A 9,782-nucleotide genomic window follows, 5' to 3' on the forward strand; every position below is an offset into this window, starting at 1 on the left:
TTTTTTTAACTTATAACGATTAATTATTTTACTAATTAATAAAAATATAAAAAATCTGCCTTCTTTCGGATTGTTATAAAAGTTCTTCTCTACAACTTTTATAATAGGTATTTTTACTGTAAACTATTTTAATAAGCTGCATTACCTGAATTACAAAATCATGTTTTTATGCCATATTTTGTTCACTAGGGCGCCCTCCCTCTTCGTATCCGAATTTTATACAAATAAAAACTTTACTTTTGTTCTTCAAGTAATAGTTAATACGGCTTATTAAAGAGGTTTGCAGTAAAAATACCTATTATAAAAATTGTAGATTGGAACTTTTTTAACAATCGTAAGATATCTGATTTTTGATATTGTATTCCAATCGTCCAATATCGTATGGTAAAATAACAATTTTTTTTTTACTTTTTATCAATTAATTATTTAACTAATTAATAAAAATATAAAAAATCGGGCTACTTACGATTGTTAAAAAAGTTCTTCTCTACAACTTTTATTATAGGTATTTTTACTGTACAATATATAGCCCCGTATAATATGGGAGGTAAATATACAAATAATAATTATTTAATATAATTATTTAATACAAATTATTTATCAAAATAAAGTAAAATAGGTAGTATAAAATTATAGAAAATTATTGTATTTTGTAATAATAACTAATAAAATAATATGAAGACCATAGTAGTCAATAAAATAATAAATATTTTAATTATGTGGCATACAATTTTATAATTTGACAACAAAAGATAGTATACATGACACAAAAAAAAATTCATAATAAATAATAAAATTATAATGATAAGTGGCATATTCAATGTGATAATTTGTCAATAAAAAAATAGTATAAAATGATAGAAAAAAATTCATATTATACTTGTAATAATTACTAACAAAATAATATTAATACAATAGTCAATAAAATAATATAAGATAATTTCATGTTCCACATATTATTATGGTGCTATATTAATAGCCAATAGGCAATAGCTATATTGGGATATTCCGTACAGTCGACGATAAACGATAAAATATAAAAATATAATATAATATAATATAAAAATTGACAACCATTTTCTCAGTAATTAGGTATAGTACTATTAAGTAATAATATTTTTGTATGGCAGAATCAGTGATCAGTCAATATCAATGTGTATATTGTTATATAATATTATATTTAAAGCTGACAATTAAAAGTACGTCGTACCCGCTATGTTGTCTCCGTACACACATACTTAATGTTCGTATTATATTTTTCTATAATATATTACATTGGTAGGTAGGTACCGAAAACGTACCGTTGCGATCGTCGTCAAGTGCCGATGATAAACAGACGGTTTCACGGTGTAAACAATTAATAGACGAAAACTAAAACCGGTATAGAATTGTTTATAACTGATAAATATATAGAATATTATTATGGCATTATTAATAATTGACAATGAATAAAGAATTAAAGGAATAAAAAAAGTATTCAATAAAATAGTATTCAATTTTCAATAGTAAATTAATGGAAAAATATTATAATGGTTTAATTTATAACTTATATAAGTTATATGATATTTTTAGGTAGAGTAAGCTACTCAGTCAGAGGTATATACCGCGTATTTAATCGTGTTCTCCTAGTTCCGACGTGTACAACTGTACCGATACGGGTCAACTGTGTCAACCAACTGCAATAGTCTTGAATTTTTAATTAAATTTGGGTACGATTGATATTTTAAGTAATCGAAGCTATATAAATTTTTATATAATTTTTATTTATCAGTAATAAACTAATAACTAATAAGTAATAGGTAACATTATATTTGTAACAGTGTATATCGTTTACCCGGAATTCTGCACAATTGAAATGCTGTTGTGTTGTAGATGTTTGAATAAATAATATTATAAATTAATTTTATAAATAGTATATTGATCTTTGTTGTATCGTTAATGTTATAAATATGACATATTATATTATAATAAAATAAAATGTTCTCTTATTTATTGTATAGTATATACTTATGCAATGTACATAGTATACATGATATAAAATATATACTTAACATAATAACAATAACTGAATATCTACTAAAAAAAAATTAGATACATATTAAAACTGTTGTAAAGGTTCATAATAATTAAAGTTTACCATGACGAGTTGTTTAAAATAGTTTTTTCTTGATATTTATCCCTAATTTCAAAAATGTTTCCTTTATCGTGACAGTTATACTTAAGTTATTGATTAATAATAATGTTCACTGCTAACATCAATTTAAACATATAGTCGGAGTTTAAATAATATTGATGTCCTAATACTGTGAATTATTACGATTTACCAGTGTTTGGAAAGAACGTCGTTCATGAACGCACGTTCACGCGTTCACGTTCATTTTTAGTGAACGATACGTGAACGTCACTCGTTTTATTAAAATAGAACGTGAACGTGACCGACGTTTATATTTTTAACGAACTTGATCGATTTTTAAGACGTTCAATTTATTTACCCTTTAATAAATATATTTATAAAATATATTAATTAATTATATTATATATAAGTCTAAATAGTATTTTTATTTTTGGCTTGAGTTGTATATGTTTATTGACTTTTATATTAAAGGCCCGGTCAAACAGAAAGCGGGCTGACCGCGCAGACACTGTAAAATAATACAAAGACCGCTTGCCCGCCGCGGTCCGCGTACCCATAAACCATGGCGGACGAAAAGTCCGGGTACAAAAAGTCCGGATTCATTTTTTGATTGCCGGACAAAAAGTCACCCTCTCTTTGACTGAGCCTTTACAGCAGGTAAATGATTCATAAAAAAAATGTATAAAAAATAAATGAACGACCCAATGAACGCGTTCATTTTTTGAAAGAACGTGAACGTGAACGCGTTCGTTTGAAAAAAACACGAACGTGAACGTGAACGAGTTCCTTTTTTAAGGACTGAACGTGAACGTGAACGAGTTCATTTTTTTAGTGAACGTTCCGAACACTGCGATTTACCTACTTTCCAATACCGCCAGTATAGTGAACGCAGTGTCACCGTCCGTGAACATATTTCTCACACACCACTGGGATCATTATTCATTCAACCGACAGAGGCAAGGGGACTGGAGAACTGTGAGTCAATCGAAATAAAATCTATCTTTTTCTACAGTCAAGTGTAGGATAAATCTTAGTATCGGGCCACAGAATGTTTTGTTTTTAATTTGATAATAATAAATACATGTGTAATGTGTATATTAAAAGTTTTATTAATTTGCTTGCTTTTCGCTATTTTAATTGCATAGGCACTATTTTTCATAGTTATATTGTTACTTATATAATTGTCATCCTTAATATTTACCAACATTAATGTGTTGTTTTTTGTAAATCACCGTCAGGCTTAGAAACAAATAAAATAAAAAATTATCTATTTGGCCTTTCCTCGTAGGCTGAGCTAAGACCGCGAACTGCTGGTATTAGATTTATTGAAGGACTGTTAAATGGCAAAGTTGAATTCACTGATCTTGTTTCGCTAATATGCTTTAAGTTTCCCAGAGTTTCACTAGATATACCACTCCTTTGTATGTCCCTCATACCACCACGAACTATTTTGCTAACAATTGTGCAAAAAGTTGCAATATTTATGTTTTATAAACGTTTGAAGTTTACTTAAAACGTTAAAATTATTGTATAAATTACGTAAATTTTACATAATATGAACTACGAATGTCCGCGAAAATTAACTTGCTAATAATGTTATATTTATATAAATATAACAAAATAGTAAACGTCAATTTTATGTTAAAATTCTGTTTCATCAAACATCAAATTGATGTTAAAATTATGTTAAAACTATGTTTCATTTAACTGAATGTTCTGTCTGAGCAGACAAGAAACAGTTTATGAATGTTTGAAACAAGTTTTAAAATACTTAAATATAACATAAGTATTATATGTTTATTGTTTATTTAACATAAATAAGATATATCAGACGTACCTCGTATACATACCATATTGCTCTAAAAAAGTAGGTAGGTAATTTAAAAATTAACAAGACAATTAAGTATAGCTATAGCTCATTCAAATATATTATGCTATTATACACAAATAAGATTACATAATATAAGAAAAAAAATTATGAATAAATACTATGAATAAATAAATCACCCTGACCACCATAACTTTTTTTTTAATAATTTCACATCTTTTTTATGTGAAAACATCAAGGTACCTTACAGTTACTTTTTAATTAATTTTAAGTCTGTCTTTTTTCTATATTATTTCTATTTAATAATAATACAAATAAAATAAATGCAATGCTTTTATTTTTAAAACAATAAAACACTTATTTTGTAAAATAATATCAAATTCCTAGTAATGATATAGGTATGTTTAAATTTAAAAATTCTGTGACTTAACAGCTTATTTAATACGTAAATCAACTAATTTAATTGTATAATGAATATATATTTAAGGTATTGTGGGATTATCTTTTTTCTTATAACTTTTGAATCTTGTATTGGCTGTCCTGAGTCGTTCAGTAACTGGTTTTTCAAATTGAGAAGCAGTAAATACTGTAGAAGAACTCTCTTGAATGACCTATAATAGGAAAAAAAAAGAAATATTTATGAATGACTTATGGGTGAAAATCATATAATAAAGTACAATGAATATAATTATTTACAGTTAAGCAAATAATTCTGCAAGTGCAACTGAATTTCTAAACATATTATAGTGTATTAAATTTACTTTGAATTAGAGAAGTTTCTTATAATTTGGTCATGTTTGTTTCCCAGCCACAGCCAGTCCATGAAATTTTAACACAATGCTCGTCTGTAAATATCTTGTTCATAACTCTTTTCACATGATGTTTAGCATCATTGCCTCCAATATTTTTTATAAAAGATTCCTAAAAATTAATGTGATTATTGTTTAAAAAATATGTTTAAAGAACATAGATAATAATATATGATACTACCAATTTGGAAACAAACTCAATTTCGTTTTTGATCCGATTTTCCAATAAAAATAGTTCTTCTATTTTTTAAGGGAAAATATGAAAGAAATTGTGAATCAATGTAAATAGAGGTATCATTACTTTGACCTTTATTTTTCGAATTTGCCTCCATTATTTGTATTTTAGCAAAAATTATATTTATCATAAGATTGGTGGAAATTTGTTCTTGCATTATACTTGTCAATTTTATGTCTAGAGTCTCAAAGCCTAAATCAAAAAAAACAAAATATTTTGTTAGCTATAATGAAAATTTATTTTAAATTTAATTGTACCTACCTATGTAGTTATTTAAAATGCCAGATTCCATAGTATGCTGTACACCAGTATTTTCAGACTAAAAAAGACTTATGTTTAAGTAAATAAGACCAGTAAAAAATTGTTAATTGTTTAAATTCCATATATAAATTGCTTGATTCATAATTAGACCATAAGCCATACACTTTTAATTTAACATTAATTATGTAGAAATGAATGATATTAAATAAAGAAATATGAATATTATATTATATAGGTAAGTTAATTAATTTTGTTTAATTATATAATCCTACCAATTAAAATTATTTTTATTTATGTAAATTAAATTAATAGAATTACCTGTACATCTGGAATAATAGGAGGTTGATGTACTGTAGTCAATTTATTATAAGGCTGATACGTTGAAACTGTTTGATGAGCGGCAGAAAATTCCATTATTGATTGTTGTGAATGGAAAGGAATATTGTTTCAACTCTCTGTAAATCTGTGTATGTCTTATGTTTCTTATTTTGTACTTGTAAAGGTTAATGGTATTACACCAAATCCTAGTTACAGAATTATGCAGTTATGCTTAATTTATTATAGTTTAAATAAAATGTGTAACTGAAATTGTTTAATAAAAAAGTTTCTTAATTACCTATACTATCGTCACTACTACTGTCTATCAAATCAAATAATGTCTGTTTTCGTTTGGCTGCTAGTTGAAATTCTTCACTTTCAGATTCTTTTGCCACTCTGATATGCCATGCCTTTTTGAAATTACCTAAAATATTAGTACAGTTTAATACTTAAGACCATTAAAAATTAAAAACTACAGAAAATAATTATGTAAGTTAAATAGGTAAGTAATATAATAAGTGTGTTTGTGTCTTACATTAACTGATTTGACATACCAATAAGCTATACATATAATATGAATTTTTATAGGAAATTTTAATCATTATTAAATTTTTAAAATAGGTATACAAATACAGAGCCGTCCCTACACTTTGTGGGGCCTATACAAAAATGTAATGCATTCCGCACAAATGCAATTACATTCCAGTAAATAAGTTCTCCCATGTTAATATACATAAAGTATTTTGTACCTCATCTAACCATTTTACTACTTGATAACAATAATATATAATTTGAAGACCTCGGAGTAACAACAAAAAATCTCCATATTTTGATCAAATTTAGGTTTTAATTGCACATTATTAAGAAAAAAACTGATTCCTTCGGTGTAACAACCAGCAAAATCCAATTGTAAATACAGTCATACAAAGATATCATATTATTATAAATGGAGATGACTATTGTTGTTGCACTAAAAATATTTAATTTATTATGAGTACCTACCTATATAGTATATTACATAATATGCTATATAACATATTATAAATAATTAGACATCTCAAAGTTTTATTTTTTGGTTTTGAGATCATAAAAATTTGATTTTGACAATTTGTTCCTTGCTATAGTGGCTACTACTTATACAAATAGAAAAATTGTATTAATTGGAGATGTCTTGTTGTTTCTCCCAGGTCTACATTTGTTTAGTAAACTATATTGAAATTTGAAGGCTAGGTATTCACTTTTATTACCATAGTGTAATAGTGTATATATTGTACAACTGTACAGATATTTTGTATAATTGTATATTAATTTAATTTAATTAATAATATAATATTGTCGAATAAAAATTCAAATTATTTTTGTAGTATACCTAATGTGTAAATTGTTGAATAAAAAAAAACTTAGGATTTTCCAAGTGGCCTGGGGTGTAGGTCCCGCTCGCCCTACCTGCCACCTTATGACGGGGGACTGTACAAATAACAATGCATTGGTACACATTTTTACTAAACTAATAATAATTCCACTAAGTCAAATAGGAAATTTATATCCTACATATATAGGAATCAAAGGAAATTAAATGTATGAAAATGTAATGTGATGTAGGTAGGTAGTACACTAGTACCCAATAATTGATTCCTTTTTATAGTTTATTAGGATTAACCTATACTAATTATTTTATCTTGCTTTATTTACATAGGTAATAATTAACTTGACATAGGTACATACCATATATTTTATTTTCTCCAAGTAATTTGATCTCGTACGTACACCACAATTGTTCTGGATTCTTAGCTTCAGATATTTCCAAGCTAGTTACATGGTCAGCTGGCCAATACAATATTCTACATCAGAGGTTCCCAAACTGTGGGTCGCGATTATATTTTTGGTGGGTCGCGCTATAATTTGATATAATACATATTTTTCGTTGATGTTCAAAGTTCAAATACAGTTTTTCGTTAATCGTTATCTGCGAGATTGACGATTACGAGTTTACAGCACCATATCAAACAGATTAATAGTTATACCTATTGAAAAGAAAGCGATTTATCTGAAACAAATTAGTGTTAGTAAGTACCTAAATACCTAAAAAAAAAAAGGTTATTCAATGTATTGTGGGTCGCCAAATTTTAAAAAATTCTCAAAATGGGTCGTACAATAAAAAGTTTGGGAACCTCTGTTCTACATTACAATCTGTTATATTGAATGTCTCATTTTGCACCAGCCAGTTAGTCGGTACTAAACTATAGTCTTTAGATATTTAAAATAAAACTATGACCCATGTCATCGTATTCTAAAATAAAAAAAACATTTATATACCTACCTACATGACGTAAATGTAAACCTTTCCATGTATTTATTTTATTAAATAAACCATTGAGAAAACATCACACTCGCATGTGTTGTCTTAGTCTTAAGTTATTTTAATATTAAAGCTAACAACTAACAATACGGACAATTTGCAGTATTGTACACTTGTACGATTTGTACCTATATATTTGTGGGATGAAGACAACACATGCGGCGTGGCGTTTTGAATTTACCTTTTTAGTTGACATTTTACAATGTGTATTATGTATAAAACGATTGTAAAACACTTAACAGTTGCGTACTTGCCTAAAATAAAAAAAAAAACAATGATCACTGATCAGCTCAAAAATTTCAATATACGTTATGAGTGATAATATTTTCTTTGTATTTAGTTTTGTACCTATAAGATTGTATGCAGGCGACTAAACAGGCTGACGGCGATCCGTCGGCCGTCGAGCGACGTGATGCCCGCGGTTCATCGCGATAACACACAACAATAACATATTATATATAGTCATAGGGGTTTTATTTTATATAATTATTTATTTTAAGAATATATTTCAATGGAAAAACATAAATATGATGTAATTTTAACTCTATTATTAAACACCATGGTAATAAAACATTTTTATGACATTTTAGGATTACATTAACTTAATGTGATTACGCCGGGAACGTTACAAAAATAGAGCGTGTTGCCCGGTCGCCAGAAATAATTCGCACTCACACCGGCCGACCTGTGGACGTGTGTATATCTGACATCTGTATAGCGATTCAATAGAGGTGGACGGGGTTGCCGAACAAAACTAAAGAGTGCTAGTGTGTGATGGGTGTGCAGATGTATATGTATGTAGTGTGTGTGTTTAAGACTAATAGTAGATAATAAAATAATGGTAACACGATTGTTGGTAACTAAGGTTGCATGAGTTGCTGTATATTTTACAAAAATAATAATAGCATAAGAAATAACGTAAAGTATAAAAACATATGTAATAATATTATACCTAGCCCTTCTAGCCCAGCCGATAAAGGTACAGAATAAAATATAATATGAACGCTCAGGCCTTATGGCAAAGCAGAAACAAGGTATAATATAAATATGGCCCTTGTGGCACAACAGAATAATAATATATATATATATCCTTACGACCAATACGTACAATATAAAAATAATAATATTACAGCAACACAACTGTGAAAAATATAATAATAAATGGCTCTTCTGGCCTAATAGAATAGATACAATATAATAGTATTAATAATATATAATAAATAACTCACAGTTTGTCGGTGCTCTGCTGGCCAGCTGCTACCTATAATAACTATAATAATGATGGATACAAATATAATAAATAACAATAAAAAACGGCACACACAATGAGTCGAAACAATAATATTATAATCTCAATAATAACGCCGGCAATTTGCGCCACGACTATTACAATAATAACGATGGCGATTAGCGCCTTACAAATAAAAATATAGTAGCGATTTGCGCACATACAATAGTAAAAAGAAATTTGGCCATTTGAGCCTTAAAACATTTACAGAAAATATAAATTTACGGCGATTAGCGCATATACCGATTCCGCACACACTTGTTAACGAACTGGAAGTCTGGACGACCGTGTTAAATTAATTGCGCAGACTGTGCGGCGGCGGCGGTAATTAACTTATAATCTACATAATGTTATATAATAATTCACAATCACACAATTAATACAAAAATAAAAACAATTATATGCGACGGTGTGTGTGTGTGTGTGTGTGTGTCGGTCGTTGCTGTGCGCCTACGGCTCGTCTACCGTCGTGGCGGCGACATAATGTATATATTTTTGAACAACATACATTCAATAATTGTTAATTCACCGAACTTTTTAAACTTATTTC

At 27.9% G+C, this 9,782-nt stretch overlaps 1 long non-coding RNA gene across 1 annotated transcript; it reads right to left on the reverse strand.

Moving 5' to 3' along the window:
• Positions 1–4,345: 4,345 nt before the first annotated feature.
• On the reverse strand, positions 4,346–9,043 carry LOC100573488. The gene is made up of 7 exons (XR_003839375.1): positions 7,311–9,043; positions 5,884–6,009; positions 5,586–5,791; positions 5,268–5,325; positions 4,953–5,198; positions 4,724–4,883; positions 4,346–4,573 (listed from the first exon to the last, which is right to left on the reverse strand). It is a non-coding gene; the product is annotated as an uncharacterized LOC100573488 (long non-coding RNA).
• Between the last annotated feature and the right edge of the window lie 739 nt (positions 9,044–9,782).

This window comes from Acyrthosiphon pisum, chromosome A2, assembly GCF_005508785.2.
Source record: "Acyrthosiphon pisum isolate AL4f chromosome A2, pea_aphid_22Mar2018_4r6ur, whole genome shotgun sequence".
Classification (NCBI taxonomy): domain Eukaryota; kingdom Metazoa; phylum Arthropoda; class Insecta; order Hemiptera; family Aphididae; genus Acyrthosiphon; species Acyrthosiphon pisum.